Here is a 20,813-nt window from a genome sequence, read left to right as displayed (position 1 = left end):
GGAAATAATGGCATCACTTTCTGGAGCTTCAATTTATCACTCACGTCTCTGAAAGCTGATGGATCTGTGAGACCAGATGGTACTTGCTCTGGGAAACAGACATTGTGTATACAAAGCACTAAACTGTGTCTAACAAATCCTAAGGGAAAAAAACATCCCCCGAGACAAAAATCACAAATATGTGATGTACAGTGTTTTTTTTTTAAAGTGGCACACAATACTGAAGCTACGAGCTTCAAATGTATCATATTAATCAACAGAAACAATAATATTAGGTAACTGATGAGATTATCTAAGTTATCTTAAGGTGATAGCCCCTGGGACTTTAGAGAGCAATCGCTCCTGATTAGTTTGTTAGTCATACGTTTTTCTTTTAGGTAGATTTATGAAGATAAAATTCTGACCGAAGGAAAATAGCAACTAAATAAGACACTGGAGTTATATACTGACATTTAGAGAGAGAGAGAGATCAATTTATTAGCCATATACAATTTCTTGCATTAGGAATTAGTATTTTCACATACCCCAGCTTGCTCTCCATGAGACACAGACAGGGAGAGAGAAGCTTGGGGTCAGAGCGCAGGATCAGCCATTGTACAGCACCCCTGGAGCATTCAGGGTTAAGGGCCTTGCTCAGGGGCCCAATGAAGTAGGAGCCCTCTGGCGACCATGGGATTTGAACCAGCAATCTTCCACCAATAGGTGCAGAGCCTTAGCCACAGTGCTACCACCTGCCCCATCAAATAACATAACACATACTGTGGGTCTCTCCACTCATTTGTAGTGTATTTAATTTCTCAGTACAAGTATTTCGTAGAAGAAGGAGAGGACTCAGATCTGGTGTACATCTGATGGTCGGTCTGGAAGATGGAGCTGGGCAAGGTGCCGTGCTTCAACCATTTCATTCTGTTTTTTTCTTCATACTTTTTATTATTATTCAGTCACATAACAACTTACACAGACAAAGTTATGATGCATTAATATAAAATAAAAAATACCACACCTTGATTAATGGGCTAGGGGCTGCACCGGCTTGCGCCAGGTGCTTACCAGGACCGGCTGGTAGACCAGACCCCAAACTGGAGGAAGCGGTTAGGAAATCGATGGATGGGATGATTGGGCCACATTTTCAGAGTGGCGCTAATGTAAATACTCTGTGGCTCCATCTACCTTGTTTACGTTGAGTGACAGTTTCACCTTTCTGCGCAGGGGTGAAATAAAAGCTCAAAAGGAATTAAAAAAACATATCAGGCTTTATATCTTCAATATGTTTTGTGTTCGATTTCACGTCGTCTCCAAGCATCCAGTATTCCTGTTTCTCACACCTCTTTCACTGACGGTTGTGAGACAGGGCCTGTTGCAGTGAGCCGACACATGCTAAGGCTGCACACTGATGAAATTAAACCCTGCACATACTGGCAGTAAATCCTGGAGTAAATCTGCAAACCATTCAACACCACACACTATATACTCTTGATTACACAGTTTTTCTTTTACTAGTCTGTGTTTCAGTATCTCTCCTCTAAGCCATAGTACATACAGAGAAGCCCATAAAACACAGACACCCCCCCACACACACCCCAACTCCGAATGTGCAACCTGCAAATGTGAGCCCCGCGCTGCAGTTTCCTGAAGACGAGAGGATCTCAGCGAACAAAAGCCACATGACTGTCAGGCGATGGAAAAAGCTGAGCCCGCAGCCTTCAGGCTTGGTGAGTGCGCGAGCTGTCGGCTTCGCCAGTCAACTGAGGTCAATTTGAGAGATGAGCTGGCATCAAAGATCTGCGAATGGAAAAAAAAAACCCTAAATCAAAGGCTTTGTGGAGCTGTCCTACTGAAAGCAGGCTGCACCTCGGGTTTATTTTTGAGCTGAAACATTCGATTTCCTGCTGTCAAAAGAATATGTGTTATGGTTACCTAACTGCACACGGATGTGTTCAGTTAGCGTGCTGTTCGCATGAAGCAATTCATACTGCACCAAACCACAAGAGCTAAGGGTACCACCACCCTGCGCTTGGCACCCTCACTCCTTCATAGAGCCCAAGGCTGCTTACAATTAAAATGCACTATATTTCTATCAAGATATAAATAACGAATCCCAAATGTCAAGGCTCTTCCAAAAGGTTATTGCAGTTGCGAGCCGGCCAACAGAAAAACATTAACACAGTGGATGGCTTTGTCTTCTGGGCAGTGCTTGGATTTCTAATGTCAGACATAAAACCTAGCCATATAGGATCTTGAAAATATGCTTTGCGAAACAGATTCCAGATCTATAAAAAAATGGCCTTAGCAGTAGAGTTTGTTTCTTGCATTCTCGCCAGCTTCTACAAACCGAAGGCCGCAATTGGCATTTGTGAAGCCATCTGTTATTTCATTAATGTATGTATGTAATGTATTTCATAATATGAGCAAAAGGGGTCAAAAAGAGAAATAGCTTTCGAGATGACAGCGTGATAGTAAAGCCTTACTCTCTACCCTTGAACCTCATTGAACATCTGTGGGACGAACTGGGATGATGTGAGACGTCTAGGGCTCTAGAGGCAATGTTTATCAAAGATCTACAAGAGAAATGGGGCAGGAGCCCAGAATACAGCAACTGTGTCCTCGTGCAAAGCAGGCATCATAGATATACAGCTTGTATTTGTACTGCTTCCAGCGCTGGCCACATGGGACAAGCCTGTGATGTGTCTCTGTATAACCCCTGTATAACTCTGTATAGATCCACTCATGCACATGCAATAAAATGTTAGCGCACCTGCGACAAAAAAAGCTTTGTGATTTTCCTTGTAACAACTTTGTGAATGTGTTGCTGTTCTAAGTTTCTTTGATGCTCGGTATGTGTTATTAACTTACTTAATTTAACATTTTTCCACTGTTATTTTTTATATATATCCACCTGAAGGCGCGATTGCTAGTTTTGTGAGTTCTCACAATTTTACTCACAGCTTCGAACCCTGAAACCACACTTTGGTGTTTTAAGATATGACAGACTACTCAGCCCCATACAGGAGGTGTAGCACCAATGGGAAGAGAGACACATTTCCCGGTAACAATCCCTTTACACACAGTGGTTAGCATTGCTGTCTCGCAGCACCAGATCTCTGGGTAAAATTCCAGACCTGGGGTGCTGTCTGTGTGGAGTGTGCATGTTTCCTCACGGTAGTTAATTGACCCTGGTGTTTGTGTGTGTCCTGCGATAAACTGGTATCCTATCCTAGGTGTACCCTGCTTTGTACCCATTGCTTGCCAAGATAGTCTCTGACTCCCCTTCGACCTTGTTTTGGATAAAGTAGTTAGAAAATGGATGGAAAGATGGATGGAATTTCCTCGCAAAAGCAGCAAAAGCCTGCCAGCACCTGAGAATTTGTCACTGTGTCACCAGGACGCGAGATGGTGCTTTCCAACTTATCCCTATCCTGCCCTCAGTGGCAATGCCTAGGAAATCCCTGTTGCATTCAGCTCATGACATGACTCAGGCCCAGAGCTCAGTCTTTGAGCCCCGTTAACAGGTTATTACAATTGAGCATGCAGCTGCAATGGCAAAAATCATTATAAAGATTGAAAAAGTTAACAAAACAAAGGTTTTGCGAGCCGGCCTCATGGCACTAACAGGTAGAGCAGGATTAGTCCATCAGAGGTGCCTTGTTTCTCAGTGGCACAGCGCCCCCTGTGGCCGCCCGGGCACTTGCAGGCACATGCTGCTGTTGGTGAGGGCCTTGCCTCTCCTCCAATCAACACTGAACATCCTGAACAAGACTCCATGTCATGTGTTAAACACCATTAGCTTGAAGGTAGGTGGCTTGGGGGAGTCTGCCTGGTCCTCCTTGATCTCCCGTGTGCAGTCACGGGCTTCACGAAAATAGACCACTGGCTCTTCCAAATCAGCAACAAAAACAACGGGCCATTCGAAAAACTGGAAAAATTAAATCCCAAAAAAGTTTTTTAGAAATATTGTGCTGTATAAAAGCGTACACCTTTCGTAAGCCTTCCCGAACCATGAAGAAGAGCACAGTGGCCAAGGGAAATTAATTATATTTGAACAATTGTCCTTTCTAGGAAAATAAATTAAAAAACATGATCAGTGTTCATCACGTCACATGTTCCATAGACTTTTATATAACAGTTTTCAGAACAGCCTATCGTCCAACGTGGTCTGTGTAAGCTTGTCTGTGTTACTGCTTGTTCATAGAGCCTGAAGCAGATTTATATAACATGCTTTAAATAGTATCGCTTTAAATAGTAATTTCTTTACCTGGAATAACATTTCCCTCCCCACTCCGGGTGCTTGGTGTGGATATTCTGTTTCAAGTCCCACTGTAAATATAGTTTCAATATTATTATTATTGAAAGAGCTGACAGAGGTTGATGCAATTGGTGGGTGTCACTCACTGTATCGCACTGCAATAGTCCATAATATATTATTAAATTGAAAACCTTTCTCCTAAAATGGAATTTTAATCTAATTTGTCATTTACACCGCTGCCAACCCCAATCCCAGGCAAAACATGGTCTAGGAGAATGCTTGTACAACATGCTTGTAAGGGGGTTCAGAAACCTACATGCATCAGCCCCCTATCCGAGACCTCCTTGTGCATTATTCCAGTCTACATTGACACCTTTCTTCTCCAGTCTTGGGTGGTTAGAGTCCGGAACAAGCCACCCAGCTTGGCCTCCCCTCATTTGTAACCTTAATTATATTCTCACAGTACTTTGTATCACCTGCCTTGACAGTATTCTCCTTTGGCACAGAAGTGCAATAGCTTCTCTGAAGCCTGTTCTCAGAAAATGGGAACACTCTTTTGGCTCTGAAAACACTTTGTAAGGAACAGGTTTTTATATAAAGTTACTTTTCAATTTAAAGTCAAGTGCTGTAAAGTCACTAATAGCATGACTAAATGCTGCCATATTTTCCAGACAGAGAATTAAAAGAGAATTACATCACAGTGCACATTTTAGAGAACATGTGTGTGCTTTTAATCTTTTCAAGGGTGGCAGTGCTGGACTGGGAACTGAAAAAGAAAAATAGTTAACATGAGCAGCACACACCGCACTGATTATCTGAAGCAAAGTGTTAAAAGATGATGAATTCATGAAGATAACATCATGAGACGTCTGCAGTAACCCTATCAGTCTTTAGTCTGTGCTGTTTATCTGGGCAGACTGTACTCTTCCCTGGTGTTGTTCATAAATTGTCAACCTGTATCCTTTCAAATCATACATCAAGGTTCTTGAAGTATGATGTCATGGTAAAGCAAATTGCGGCATGAATGGATCCATCAATAACTATAATCAGCAACACTTCAAAGATGAAGCCATGCCTACTTATATGGATCCCGTGTGAAACAGAGTTTTTACAAATCACGTATTAATTCATCCCTCTTACTTCGCTGCAATGCAAATATTCAACTCTTTTGACCATTAGTCAGTACAAATTGTTACTGAGCCTGGCTGTACACTTTTAATGACATTTTCTTAGTATTTCAGAGTGTGCATAATGGGTCAGGCACTGTGACATCCTAGCACCATGCTGTACACAAATACTTGTGTATACTTGATACTTGTGTGTCAAAGCTTAAAAGCATTGTCAAACGCAGAATAAGAAATGGCAAAGGCTTAGCATGTCTGGACTGCTTTCTGTGTTTTCTAATTTCTGGTTTATGTTTCCAATCAGTTTAGGAGGATTTGTTCAATTTTGTTTTCACTTTGACATTATAAAGTGTTTAATATCGATCAAGAGCAAAAAATCCCAATTAAATACATAATAGTTCCTTCCTGTAATAAAATAAAATGTGAAAAAGCACAAGGGGGTGAATACTTTTGATAGCCACTGTATCCTTAGCAATAGCCTCCTGGTAGCCAAACCCACATATCAAAAGAAAGGCTGGCATCAACATTCTGTTGTTACAGGGCCCCCAACACTTCAGAATTACACGCCAATTTCAAACCATAGTTTTCAAGTTTTTTAATTTAGACTTTTTCACTAAATATTGTGATCAGACCTCACTTTATTTTTAGTATAAAACAAGCCTCTACAAGCGTTGGAAAGAAATTGAATGTTTCCCTGTTGTTTCAGCATTACACAAATTCTTACTAAACTTGTCTACTTTAAATTGGGGAAACAATTAATAGGCTGAATTCAAAGGGTGCTGCTTTTTAGTTTTTTTTTTAGGTTTTAGAGTACATGCTGTGCAAAGACAAATTCTCACTTTCTCAGAGTGTTAATGTGCTGGAATTATGACAGTTTCATGGGATGTTATTATAAACCTCTAAACTCAGGTTAAAATATAAAGTTGAATTTATTTTTGTTTCATTGTAGCTTCAGGTTATGTGTTTAAAATTCTGTAGCTAATGGCAAAAAAAACATATTTTCAAAGAATACGCATAGCGCAAGGCATAGTTAATATACAAAAGCACTGTGGTCGTGTTGCATTCTGAATACCTGAAACATAACTACTTTCCCTCAGAAACCACAGGTCTTATTAATTCTGCCTCAACAGAAGAAATTAAAAGGGTAACTCTTCTCAGTAATTGGAGAAGAGCAGCAGCTGGGTTTTTCCCCCAGGTGTTTGCTGTCCCAGGGCGGCTTTTCTGTCACTTGACAAAAAATGAGCTGTCACTGACACGAGACGTGAGAAGCTAAGGTGTGCCGTACGAAAACTGAGCCCTGCTGCAGTTCACTGCCAGAGTAAATTCCCTTTCATTTGTATTTGTATACAAACCTGGAAAAAAAGGAGAATGCTTGGGTGTACTGGTGTATCTGGCCAAGAGGAGGGGCACAGTCTGAGGCTGATTGAATATATTTGTAGAAGTCGGAAGGTTAGAGTGAAGCTCTCCGTGAAAAGTGCAGACTGACTCCATCAAAGTGCAACAGAGGGATAAGAATGTGTAGGCCTTTCTTGTGTGAGAACGTCAAGGGCTTTTGTTTGAAGAGAACTGAAGGAAGGACAAGATAACCTTGTTCGGGGATGAATTCAAACAACTTATCGCTCTTTACTAGGAACAGCTAGGTCTCCCAGGCCTGTGGAAACAACATTTTGTAATTTATGGTGGCCCAGGGAGACAGCCAATTAACCCACTCCTCAACAGTGTCAGAGAGGAGGCTCTTGAGTTGAATGGGCAGAAAGCACAGAACAGCAGAAAATGATATATATATATATTCTGTAATTAAAGCATAATACAGACACCGAACAGACTGAGAATATTTTTGTTTCCAACGGCTATTTTTGTCTTTGTCCTGACAGACCTTCCGGACCTTTTAGAGTTGAAAGATTATAGATTAAAAATATGTGAACGCAAAACAATGAGATTAAAAAAAATAAATTGGAAAATCAAGTGAAAAAAAAGCAGGCGGTGTGTAAGGAGCGTGTTTTAAAAAAAGAAAAAGAAAATGTGACATCATTTTAAAGTTTATAGCTCAGAAAGGCTTAGAAAAACCCATCAATTCATGAGATTAATGGGGCTGGGAATGAATTATTACAGTTTTGATCTTGTTTAATCCATACAGTAATAAAAAGATAGTAAGCCCATAACTGTTTCATGCCCAACAGAAGAATTGCCATTGCAGCTATGCTATTGTTTTCCAAAGGCTTTCCCTGTATAAAAGGAACTATAAAACATCATTCCACTTTGGGGCTGGCTGTTTCAAAATATGCATCTGGAGTTTGCTTGACCTGATCGGGCTTCTGGAACCCCCTCCATGGCCCATTCAGATTCCAAATCACTAAGCTCCTTAAGCAGAGCTATTTCACCAGCAGTCCGAGGAGCCCGAAGCCAACAGGCTTAAGTCATTCGACTGACAAGCTGTAGGTTAGGAGCCCAGGGGTGGGGGGTGGGGATTTACAGTGAGTTACAAAAGGCAGCTAACGATTGCGTTTGGGAGGTTCGCATTAGGAAACCTCAATGCCATCATCAATAGCCTCAGGGCTGAGAGAAAACAAGTGCACAAGAGGTGGAGTTGCCTGACAGCTATTGAACTCCATAGCCATTGAGGGCAATGACAAGCTCAAGGCAGAGGTGACCGGATTACGGGCAGCAGGGATACAGAACTTGGGAAAACCTGGAGGTGGAAGGAACAGACCCCTTCTGTTGGTAATGAGAGCTTTTGTGCTTCACAAGGGATTTCAGAGAGAATGCGTGCGGCAGGGATCCACCTCAAGGTGCGATGATTTCAATAGAGGCAAAAATGCTCTCCAAAAAGTGCGTGTTTACGACAGCACCGCTGGTATGACCTTTTCCTGGGAGGAGCTTTTGAAACGTCACTCTGGTTCTGCTTTTATTAAGCTCACCTTAAAATAAATCGGTCTCTTTTACAATAGGGATAATCCGACCATACAATGCAGAACTTCAGGTATCTTGTCACTTTATGCCCACTTACACCTGTGAAAATGATAAAATACATGTCATAATTAATTGCATCTATGACCTGCGCTTTGTCCCAAAGGATCCCAAAGCACTTCACATCCACCACTGAAGTGTGGCATCCCAGTCATTCTGCACCTGCAGCTACACGTCACAGCAGATCAGGTAAACAAGAGAGAAATTGCTTCACTGATTCAATAATGGCGAAGTGAAGAGTGCTGTGGGATTGTTATTGACCAAGCAGTCAGGACCTCAGTTTAATCTCTCTTCAGTAGGACAGCACCTCCAACAGCACAGTGTCCCCCAGGTCACCATATCGGGGTACTGGTTCGGAAATTCTGTTAGAGAGGGAACAGTTTCACCTACTGGTCCACATATACCACCACAGCAGCAAACTGTTTTTCTTTCCTGTTTCCCCATCCTTGACCAGGTCCTGCCTTGCTTATCTTCTGAGACCAGTCTGGAAGTTTATTACACTGCTGTTGGTGATATAAATCAACATTATCCAGGTGGGGCTCCACACTAGTGGTGGTGGAGGGGAGTCCCCATTGCCTGTAAAGTGCTTTGAGCGGAGTGTCCAGAAAAGCGCTATACAGCATAAGTGTAAACAATTATTATTATAAACAGTGAACTGTTCAAACCAAGTTTTTTGAAGGCGTGTTTCAAAGATCCAGCTCGAAACGATAAATGTTTTGTTTTACAGAATCAACATCATACTGAAATATGTTTATGACATGGAAAAATTGCATAAAGACCTATAAAACCAACCAAGAACAGGATACAGGCCTTTAAACTTCCACAATTTAATATTGTGCATAGTACAGGATGCCCGTTTATCAGAGATGAGTAAACTCTGGGGTGAAAGTCAAAGAGTCTATGACAGAATCATTTTGGCAATGAAGTGATACTTCATTTGATTGGACTTCTAAGTTTCATTAGTGCAGTGGACTGAAAGCCAAGTTCAATTCAATTCAACTTTATTGTCATTATACTTACACAGGTGCATAGTATAATGAAAAGTGTTTCTCATTAGTCATTCAGGTGCAGTATATAAATAGAACAGAAGATAAGACAACAGACAGTAACACAATAACAATAACAGTAGTGTGTAATAACATTACATAAATAACATGTAATCAAGTAATCAAAATTGTGCAAAATTCCACAATCAGAGAAAATATAACAGGACAAAAACAGTGCAAGGTAATTCTTGGAACAGTGCAAAAATAGTATGGTTAAAAATAGTATGGCTAATTAATAAATATTAAATATTACGACTGGTACAGTTTTATTGGGCTATCGAGGGGACAGGGGACAATTTCGGCTTACATGTGTGTGTAGTGGTGTAGGAATCAGCTAACTGTACCTGTAATTCAACAGTTACTCTGTATTATGTCTGCTAAGAGCCCTCTTCTACTGACTAATTGATTGAGGTTCTGTGTAACCAGTCACTTATTTCCTCATGAAATCTTCCATAAAGACTAGATGGTACAATGTGGCAACCCAGATTAATTTTAAAAAGATTCCACTGCAGAAAGGGTTGAGGGGAGGGGTGCATGCATTTATTATAGATACACTCGTTTATTCAGATGCCTCCTTTGGTTAATTATTACTGATATTATGGATCTGTTTTAAAAGAGTTGGGAAGGTTAAGAAAAAGTGCTTTTATAACACCCTGTGGCTTGTTTTAATTTACTGTAGTCTCCATGGAGCACCTGCGAACTTTCAAAGGCTCATTGACACTAAACTAGAGGATCCTGATGATTTTACACAGCCAGACCTCATGACATGAAATGAGGCTTCAACCAAGCGAAGGATGTTTCTACACAGTTGCAGCAGCCAGGGCAAACTGCTACAACTGGTAAATGTCTTGGGAGTCAACAAAACATTAAACCCTGAAACAAAATTGCCATTTACTGTACAAACAGAATCCTGCAATACAGGAACTAGTGACGGATTGTATCAAATGTTTGTGAAAGTGCCCCACAGTATACATTAGCAAGGCAACAGTGGGCACTATATACACCACAGGAGTATATTTTGTGCTGTTAATGTTTTGCATCAGCATATAGTAATACTCTACTTATCGGATAAGTGTACAACAGGAAATCAGGATGTCAACACACAAGCTAAGTACAAGGTTGTCTGAATCGAATTTATAATCACAAATGTTAAATAATTGGTCTAAACACTTAATTAACCGTACTGGTTTAAATTGTTTCTCCTTGCCTTCAAATAGTTTCTAGGTACTATACTCCAAACTCAATGGACTTTGAGAATCAGAGGTTGACACACTTTCTTTACTTTGCTCCTATATCATTAACTAATAATTTAACTTTAGCTGAGTAATAGCTTATAAATAACTATTAAATAATTGAACATTATTTATTAATCTTCAATGGTAATTCCACATGCTATTATGTCTACAAATTTAATTTAAAAATTTGTTTTTATTCACCTCACCATGCCTGTCGGGCATAATAATCCTAAAAGCCCTGCCCCTACATCCTTCAGAACATGTTTTGTTAGCCTAAATAATGAAATATTCTTCACTTGGGGAAGTTATCAATTCCTTTTATTACTAGAACAATTCCTCAGGTGAGGTTACCAAAACTGCGTGGCAAACAGATTTCCCCAGAGACTACTGTAAATCATAAAGAGGTGAACATGCCATAATGTCTTTGTTTGGATTTGTACCTAAAAAATCCCTGGGATGCCTTTTCCCCAAACCCAAACCAATAATTGTGTTGGAATAACGCAGCAGGATAGCTCAATTGCCAGCAGGCCACAAGTAATCACGTTTTTTCTTATTAAGATTAAAATTAACTCACTCTGCTGGCATTAACTCAGCACTTTCTGTAAATTAAAAGATGGTGCGTTTGAAATTAAGGTTTCAGTTCCCTGACCATGAATGTTTCCGTATTTATCAGTCATTAGTGCCTTTAAAGATTCATATTTCTTTTAAACTAATTACATGCGGGGGGAGGACTTGATGAGACAGTGCCCTCTTTTATTCTGTTTCTCACAGGAGGATGTGAGTTTACAAGCCCTGATGTTAAAAAGGATGTGACACTTTGACTGTCATGCAGAGAGATTGCTGAAACATTTGCTTCACACTGTAACGACAATGGCTTCACTGACCACTCAATAGTATAAATGAGCTTTAGTGTTTATGCTCTTTGAGACAATTCTTTGATTGTCTCAGTGGGGCTCAATCTTTTTCAAACCTTTTATTTCCTGCGGAAAGAAATGGTAACCTTTGTGTCATCCGTCATGTTGCGTCTGAGAACACAACACGTATAATGAAATCAGCAATAAATTGTCTACTAAAAGCCTTTCCTGGTCAGGAAGTCGACAGCAGTAGTGGTGATCGTGAATCATGTAGGACCAAGTGTAACTACAGTGTGCATGCCATAGGAAAGTACATAGCTGCTGTTATCCATTTGTGACACATACAGTACCTGCACTGTCTGATTTCATCCTGCGCAGTAATTTAAATTTCATGGACTGATCATTTTGCAATCTACAAACTTGCCAATCCTTCCTCTGGTTTGATGAGGGGACACACTATTTCCCAGGCCAAGAAACAATGCAAAAATGCAAAGATTGATTCCAGTGCATAAACCGGCTGGACCTGAGCGTCACTTTGCTTTTGTTTAACATCCTGGATGTTTCTGTCATTAAATCGGAAAAATATCAAGTTTCATCCAAGTCTTCTTGGACAGATCATTAACTCTGAAGCATTTACCAGTGGGAAAAACTCGTACTTAAGTAATAAAACATTGTGCAAATGAAAGTTGTTCATATTTCATAACAAAAAGAAATGTATCTTTCAAGAGATGCTTTGAATTAAGGTACAAACACAGACTCTAATGGTGTACACTTTTGTAGCAGTAATAGGATCTACAGTGCAACAGATGTTGGACCTGTATGTATAAAAACTGCACTCTTTTTTAACTCGCCTACAAGTGAATTCATGGATTCTCTAAGTGACACCAGGGGACAGTGAAATAAGCAAACATTTTATGAGCCATCTTTGTAAGACCCGAGTTGTCCCTACTCAAAATTCAGCAGCAACATTTATCTATTTGAAGAACAAAAACAGAACTCGCTTTCTTGCAAAACGGTTTCTCTGAATATCCCCGACATCCCTGGCAGTAATAATTAATAATAATAATTGCTTACACTTATATAGCGCTTTACTGGACACTCCACTCAAAGCGCTTTACAGGTAATGGGGACTCCCCTCCACCACCACCAATGTGCAGCATCCACCTGGATGATGCGACGGCAGCCATAGTGCGCCAGAACACTCACCACACATCAGCTATCAGTGGGGAGGAGAGCAGAGTAATGTAGTCAATTCATAGAGGGGGATTATTAGGAGGCCATGATTGATAAGGACCATGGGAAATTTGGCCAGGACGCTGGGGTTACACCCCTACTCTTTTCGAGAAACGCCCTGGGATTTTTAATGACCACAGAGAGTCAGGACCTCGGTTTTACGTCTCATCCGAAGGACGGTGCCTGTTTACAGTATAGTGTCCCTGTCACTATACTGGGGCATTAGGACCCACATGGACCGCAGGGTGAGCGCCCCCTGCTGGCCCCACTAACACCTCTTCCAGCAGTAACCTTAGTTTTTCCCAGGAGGTCTCCCATCCAGGTACTGACCAGGCTCACACCAGTACTAAGGTGCACCCATCTTCTGTCTATCCCGCCCCCTGACTTGTGCAACAAGGCTCATTCTGTGGGAGCTTGTTGTTGCGACATACACCTTCCAGAGCTCCCAATCCTCTGGGCTACCTCATGTGTCATTGGCGTTCCCCTCGCCAAATAAAATAATAAAAAAGAAAGTGCTGGAAGTTGGAAAACTGGGAAGATGCCTAAGGGATGGGAGATCGAATCCCTGGCAGGGGAAAAACTGCCCTGTCCATCCAATACGTGCACAAGGGTTTTCAATTCCCTTACAAAATCCAAACCAGCAATGAAAGAAATTAACAGAATCACCACATGCAAGGTCACAGCACTACAGTATTTTGTAAAGGGAATAAACCTCCTGTGTAACAAAGTAAAAAACATCAATGGTTATAAAGCCTGCTGGAAGTCCTCAAACTCTTGTGCTTGCGACGCTTGTCAAGATGCTTGTGACGTGTTTTTCACTGTGTTGTCTGACCTTAGGTTTATCTTAAAAATGGGAAGAAATGCTGTATCACCCTGAACTAGCATATGGGATGTCAGGCCATAGTATTATGATTGTTCTAAATGTGTCTTTCCAAGCTAGCATCACTGGATTGAAAAATCTCAATTGTACCCACTTTGCCTGTACCCCTCACCCGGAACAGAGGACTACTGGATGGATGTGCCTCCTTACTGAAAGACACACACAAAAAGAAACCAAAACTACTTCTGTGAGCTGTTCAACTGGTCAGGCAGAGCAAAAAAAAAAAAGCCCTGAAGAAAATAAGGACACTACTATTAGAGAACTTGCTGACTGTTGTCTTTTCTTTCTCTTTCTCTCTTTTTTTAAGCCGCAGTGAATTCCAGCTCATTCTTTCGCCTCGTTTTCCATTCACACTCAGCGAGGGGCATCTGGCAGGCCTTTAAATAAAGCCGCACGTGCTGTAATCCCCGTGAACACATGGCCTCTTTTCGCTGTGCTCCAGAGCGGGCCTGTGCTGCCTGTTCTCCTGCAGCCGCCAGGACCTGGGAACTGCGAGCTACACAATGGGGCACAGCGAGCTCAGCCCTACGCAACGTTTTCAGGCTCCCTGTCCAGGTTAATTAAGAAACACCCCCCTTAACTGGGAGCGAATTCCCCTTCAATTCTGCTTCAAAGCATACGTCCCAGCAACCAAACATCTTAGAGCAGTGTAGCTCATGTAAACATTGTGATTCTTATGTCATTGGCAGTTGGCCCATATTTTATTTTCAGGCTACTCCAAATGATGGCTTGTGTGCGATGTGTGACATACCCTTCCCCTAAACGTGTTTGTCTCCACCTCATTAGCAGTGCTCCCGGGGCCTAGTGCAGCCTGAGAAGCACACTGAACACTGCAAGACATGTTTGCAGGAATAGCAAAAGCCTCACAACTGCAGGGGGTAACCTCTTCTACATTCTTTTCACGGACATGAGTCGAAGAGGGAAGTGAAGGAGGAAATAAGCAGAATCAATGTGAAGTTTCAGTTTGTGAACCTTTTGTTTTATATTCCTAAGTGCGGATTTCTGACAGAAGCACTCAACGCTTCTATTTGAATGAAACCAAAAGAAACCACTGTAAACACCAATGTACTATATTCAGACAATCAATCTAGGTCTGACAGGGGTTACAGGGTATTATAGCAAAGATCATGGGGCTGAACCAGCAGCAAACCAACTGTAGATGGAGTATCACTCACAACCCACAAAAACTTTCAGCGGTTACTGTCTTGCAAATCAAGCCGCAGAAGATTGCACTGAAAATAAATGAGCTTTTCAAGTAATTGAATTCTTCTTTTCAATATATACATATGCAGAACATTTTACTAGAATTAATCCTTAATAATCTATTTTTAAATGATTGTAATTCCTATTGTCTTAATTCATTGTTTTTAATTTCAATAACTAAAGTACCTTATTTAGGTTTTTTTTTTACAACATGCAAACTAGGCATAATATTATTTATGAGCGACCTAATTATATTATCTGTCTGTGCTAACCTAGAATGTTGTGCTTCGAGTAAAACAAGAGTTTTAATTAGCTGGGAATAGGACCAGGTGTGAATTGTATCTGCTTGGTTGCTTGCGTGTCTTGGAAGCCGACTCCATACCGTGAGAGAAGCGCGCCCTCTGCTGTCCTCTTCTTGCACTGCAGTGAAGTGCTTGGAAAAAATGGCAGAGCAGAAACCCACAGGAGCCAAAACAAATTTTAAAAATCAGTCAGGATACAAATGTAAGGAACATTATAGGTTAGTTCTAGAAAATGCATAGAAAAGAAAAACACAGACCTTTCCGTTAGGATATTTCTGTTCTCCCCCCCCAAAAAAAGGCTACCAGGAAATCTCTTAAAGCAAGATGGCCATAAGGCCAATATATAATTAATATATTTATTATAAATTAACCAATAAAATGTAATAAAATACAAAGAGCATAATATTATTATTATTATTATTATTATTATTATTATTATTATTATTATTATTATTATTAAAAGTATTGTGAATATATATATATTTCACTTTGGATAAAAGCGTCAGCCAAAAAAAATTAAATCCTAGTATAAACTCACTTTTCTAAATTCCACGCACGGAGACACAGATGGGGAGGGTCACGTGAATGAAACGCACAATATTAATAATTAGCTGTACGTGTATACTAACATGTAAAATACTGATGCTAGTCAGCCCATTAGTAACTGTATGTTCAGCCAGTTTTGCCCAACCCTTCCCATCATGTCGTCCGCGTGACGTCACAGGCGCTGTGCGTCACACACCTGAGAAGCTGAGCTGCGTGGCGGCAGTGTTTCACCGTGAAAAAACGTCAAGCGCACGTTCGGGACAAGGAATCTGATCCGCTGTGTAGCAATCGTACCTGGTGCCGTTCGTTCACATTTTTCAATCATGCACAACAGGAAGGAAGAAGTATCTAGCCGTTTTTAACCAGATCGGTTTTTTTGAAGTGATTGTTCATTCCTGGATGGATCTGAATAGAGATAAATCTGACAAGTGATGCTCAGAACAGGAGAAAACTATTTGTCTAAAATCTGATTGGTTTCATTCTCAGCTGGTGTGTGAGTCATCCTGGGTATTCTCCACTTGCCCAGTGAAGCTCAGCAGCTTATTCCTTAGGGTTACTAAATGGTTTACTAAAACGTTTGAGACACACTATCTAAAACATCAATAAACAATGTCTTTGAAGCAATCTGTGACTCGTAAGCTTTTAATGAAGCCCTTCCTCACTTGATTTTGCTCAGACCACCCCCAGTCACACGGTCAAGGCAGCTGGGTGAGAGACAAGAGGCCTAAGAATCAAGAGAGTGGGCCTGGCTGTCCACTTTGAAGAGTTTCCATTCATTTTGTTCAGTTTTGCACATGTTCTCAATTTTCCTCTGTTTTCTCTGCCCTCCTGTAAAAGAGCAGGCTGGAGGAAAGGCCACAGAGCCCATGGGCAGGTCACTCGTTTGGAGTCTGGGTTTCATTTTCTCCATCTCTGATGTTAGCATTTGGCATATCAGAAATTTCAAAACACATTTTAAAACTCCACAAAAACTCCCATCTGCTGCCTTCTTTTGCGTGTCAGTATGACAGCGACTACACTTGATGTTTATTAATGTTTATTTTCGCTTGTACATTTGTTAAAAACCCTGCTGATTTCTAGCAGCTGTACAATGGAATTAAGAGGCAGTGTCATTTTCTCTTTATTGTCTTCACATCTTGCATGTCGGACAGATCTATATACAATAGCAGCAGTGTCTCCACCGCAGTTCAGAACACCAGACAGGTTACAGACAAGAGGAGGCCTTTCAAACCCTCCAGCCCGTTTGGTAGTTAACAGCTAATTGATCCCAGGATCCCAGTCTTTTGCTGAAAGAAGCCAGGGTATCAGCTTCCGCAACATGACTGGACAGCCTGTTTCGGACTCCCACAATGATCTGCATGAAGAACTGCCTCCTGTTCTCAGGCTTAAATGCACTTTAACACAGTTTCAACTTCTGTCCTCTGGTTTGTGTTTTACTGATCAAGGAACTGTTAATTCAGCAGTGGTGCTGATATAAGGCAACTAGATCGCCCAAAATGGGATGCAGGGCAGCTATAGATGAAAGCAGTGATTCTAAAAATCTGTCACCTTTTATTTGGCCTGTTATAAAGTGTTTTGGTTAAACCGTTTAGTCACTGCTTGGGATCTCCAGTTTTAAGCGTGACCTCATCAATCTTGCTCACAGAGTTAGAGAGCAGCTTATGTTCCCCCTTCCTGCTGCCCTCTGACCTGGAGCAGAAGATTGCGATGTGAAACCACAGCCCCGAGGACAGGATACACCTTCTCTGGTCTGACTGGCGCCCCGGCATGCTGGTTCAGCAGGAACTCTTGCGTGTCAGAGAGACTCGCAAGCTTGATTTTCCAGTTTATGGAACAGAAATAAACATTTACCCCAGGTGGAGGACTTGATAACAGGTGTGCAAGATAATGGTTTCATTTCTAAATAAAAAACAAACAACACTATTTTCCCAGAGGCTTTAGAAGGTTTAGTAACCCCAGGAGGCCTCAGAGGTTTATTGACGGTGTACCCAGAAATCAAACGGAGACTTTTTTGCCCCCGTTAGCAGTGGATCTGCTATGACAGTACTTACAAAAGAAATGCAGACCTACAATTCTTTTTTAATGTTCATTAAATAGCAGTGCTATTGTTAATAATAGCTTAGCTGTAGTCTTCCATTTTAATTTAGACTAGGGGGTCTTTACTGAGAGGGAAAAGGGATTCGCCAGCCAGCCAAAAATTGACAACACCAGTTTTAAAAAATGCTATACTGTTATGTTTGAGTTATTCGCTTGGCAAACAGTTTTGCTTTGGAGCCTCAGACATTTATTTGTTCAAAACATTGTCCCGTGTTCTGTTTCTTAGGGTCTACTCACAGAAGCTGAACTATACAAATTCTTCTGAACATATTTGTGTCTCCACGGCTTCATAACAGCAGGGCCTACTTGTGTCGACTGCCAGTAGTCTGTTTGTGGTTTCCCTGCACTAGACTTCATTACAGCTTCTGGGTGGCAGGGCATCGGGAGCAGAAAATCAGGGGGATGACCAGGGATGCTGTTCACAACCACTGCACGCTGCTTTCTAGGCTGCGTCACGTTCATGTTGGCTGCAGGATCCGCTCGAGTGGAAGGCCTGTTTGACATTGCTCCTCTTCTGCAGCGAGGCCACGGGGCCTGGCTCATCCTCGGCCTTTAAACACCCCTGTCCCAGTGACTGAGCACAGAAAACCGCATCCCCTCTTATTAACTGAATGACATAAACCGCAGTGTGTTTGTGTGTTTGTGTGCTTGTGTGTGTGTGTGTGAGCCCTGTGATGGACGCCAGTCCACCAGTTCACCAGTCCAGGGTGGATTCCGCCTTGTCCCCCTGGCTTGCCTGGTTACGTTCTGGCCTTTGAAACCCCACATACAACATACAACAAATCCCTTTGAAACAACACATTACGCATTTTGTAGTACCGTTTGTTTTTTTAGCTGCCTGTGTGCTTTTCTTATATTCTCATTGGAAGCCCCAGGCCTGCAGGATTCAGTTCAGAGCATTCTTTTGTACTCAACTCCAAACCGACTGCAATGTAGCAGAACAGTGACTCAGCCCAGGCTTAGCAAGAGTTTTCTCTTTACAAGATGGTTCCTGTGTGTCTCAGGGCTGAAAGTTTTCCTTCTCCAGCTTAGTTTGACCAGTTTAAGGGACACACAGTGAAAAGGTAATTATCACAAAATGAGAAATCAGAAAAAATCCTAATTACAGGCAATGCCATCACAGATTTGTTTGTTGAAACCTTTAAATGTAACTGCGTTTGGAACAGAGGGGCAACTCTACATTTTCCTAAGCAAACAGCTGGATGTTAAAGGTGGTCCATGTATGTCTGTGTCTGTGTTTATGAGTCTCAGTGGCCCGTGACTGGCAATAGCAAACGTATTTCTATGCTTAAAAAATTACTCCATTTTTAACTTAGACTTAAGAAATCCACTTACCTGAAGCAGTAAGCGAAATCCTCTTCCAGTCCTCTTCAGGGGCCATGTGTTCTTCTCTGTCTATGCAGGACTCCCAACACTATTTTGCAGCTGATTCACAACTCCAGGCAGAGACTGTTGCAATACGGTGGTGCTGGGAGTGCCAAATGAAAACAAGAAGCTCAAACGTCCAGCATCTGAATTTGTCTGTCACTTAACAGAGTGTGTATATGAGTTCCAGAGTCTCATTTCACACAGTCAGCCTATACGTAAGTACACTGTTGTGTGAAAAACTATTTGAATAGCAGGTTACTGTAGGTTATACTGCAAGTGAGGTGCCGGGCAATCTTCCATACAGAGATTGCATGAAAGGTGCTTGCTATGGAATAGATGTTGAAGGTTCGAGCTGGGTTCATGTGACCATCCAACCGTGCTCGGGGTTCTCCGGGTGTCTCCAGGGGTAGGTTTGGGACCAGGTGTCAAGGGGTCTTTTAGACCCCTCAGGAGTCTGCAGGGTTGCGGCAAAGGCATCAAGAGACAGCCCACAGTCGGCGCCAACTCTGCTATCAGGTCTGCAGGACTCATGTCTCAGCAGATGAAGGCCTGATTAGTGGTCAGGTCTGAGGAGCCTGTCTGCCTTCCCTCATTGTCCCTGTGCAGGGCGGGCATCAGTCAGCCCACATGCAAAGAAACAATCGGGGATTCCAAGAAAGGGTTTCAAAAATACTCCGGCGCTCTGTGGAACTACGCAGAGCACCAGAAAGCTGAAATCTATTACTGCGGGGCTGAAGAAAAACAAGAAAATGTTTTGAACATTCCCCCCAAAATGGTGGAAAAATTAAGACCATAACGTCTGCTGGAGTTACTCAAATAATTGTTTCTGAAAGATGGGCTCAGTGATGTTGCTCCCAATGTAAATTAAAAACGACTACATTTGTGGTTTCGGATGATCCTCACTGTGATTTCAATACAGCACGTGAGAAAGCCTTTGCATCTTAAAAGTGAACTATATTAACCCACAAATTGAGTCTTAACAGGACAATGAAAGTTATGAATAAAAAAGACTCACTGAAACTACGACAGACCATTTCAGTTTAAAGAGACGTCCCATATGTCTTCAGAGGACGTAGCTATTTTGAAAGGAAAAATCCCCATCTGATCTTTTTCAGTTTCTTTATTTGCAGTACATAACTTGCATTAACTATACTCGGTCAAAATATAAATTTTCAAATCAAATAAATTATACATAAAATATACACAACAAAAACTTTAAAAATAATTTAATAATCTGGTCATACTGCAGCACCTTTTTTCCTGTTTGGAACTGAAAGGTATACTAATTCTATTCTTCCACCTTTCGGGCAAAATGTCTCCAGACTCATATCTGACAGGTTGCGGGTTCAAGTCCCGGCTGCAGATAACACTGTTGTACCCTGAGGTAATTTAACCCAGTTGCTCCAGTCTACCCAGCATTGCTGGGGGGTTAATCCCAGTGATGGACTAGCTCCCTATTCAGAGAGGAGTCACGTACTCCCTAGTCTGTTAAACACTACAGAAACCAGGGTGAGCTCTGACCTGATGAGCCACTGTGGTTCAGGTGTAGGCTTTGCCTTTGCCTCACTCCATTAGTTTAGGACAGGCTGGTATCCTGTCCTGCATGCTGTGTGCAGACGTGGGTCTTTCTTGTGTTTGTGTGGGTTACTGCCAAGTGCTTTGTCTTCCCCCACCTCTAAGAGACACCTGCAGTGGCTACTCTGCACTGGTAATAC

At 41.6% G+C, this 20,813-nt stretch overlaps 1 long non-coding RNA gene across 1 annotated transcript; it reads right to left on the bottom strand.

The window, feature by feature from the left end:
- Nucleotides 1-451: 451 nt before the first annotated feature.
- On the bottom strand, nucleotides 452-19,150 carry LOC148651184 (uncharacterized). Its single transcript, XR_015925524.1, has 3 exons — nucleotides 19,066-19,150; nucleotides 4,253-4,314; nucleotides 452-1,782 (listed from the first exon to the last, which is right to left on the bottom strand). It is a non-coding gene; the product is annotated as an uncharacterized LOC148651184 (long non-coding RNA).
- Between the last annotated feature and the right edge of the window lie 1,663 nt (nucleotides 19,151-20,813).

Source organism: Lepisosteus platostomus, chromosome 12, assembly GCF_059453375.1.
Source record: "Lepisosteus platostomus isolate fLepPlt1 chromosome 12, fLepPlt1.hap1, whole genome shotgun sequence".
Taxonomy (NCBI): Eukaryota; Metazoa; Chordata; class Actinopteri; order Semionotiformes; family Lepisosteidae; genus Lepisosteus; species Lepisosteus platostomus.
The sequence above is the reverse complement of the archived record's forward strand: the minus strand, read 5'-3'. Positions and strand labels throughout refer to the sequence as shown.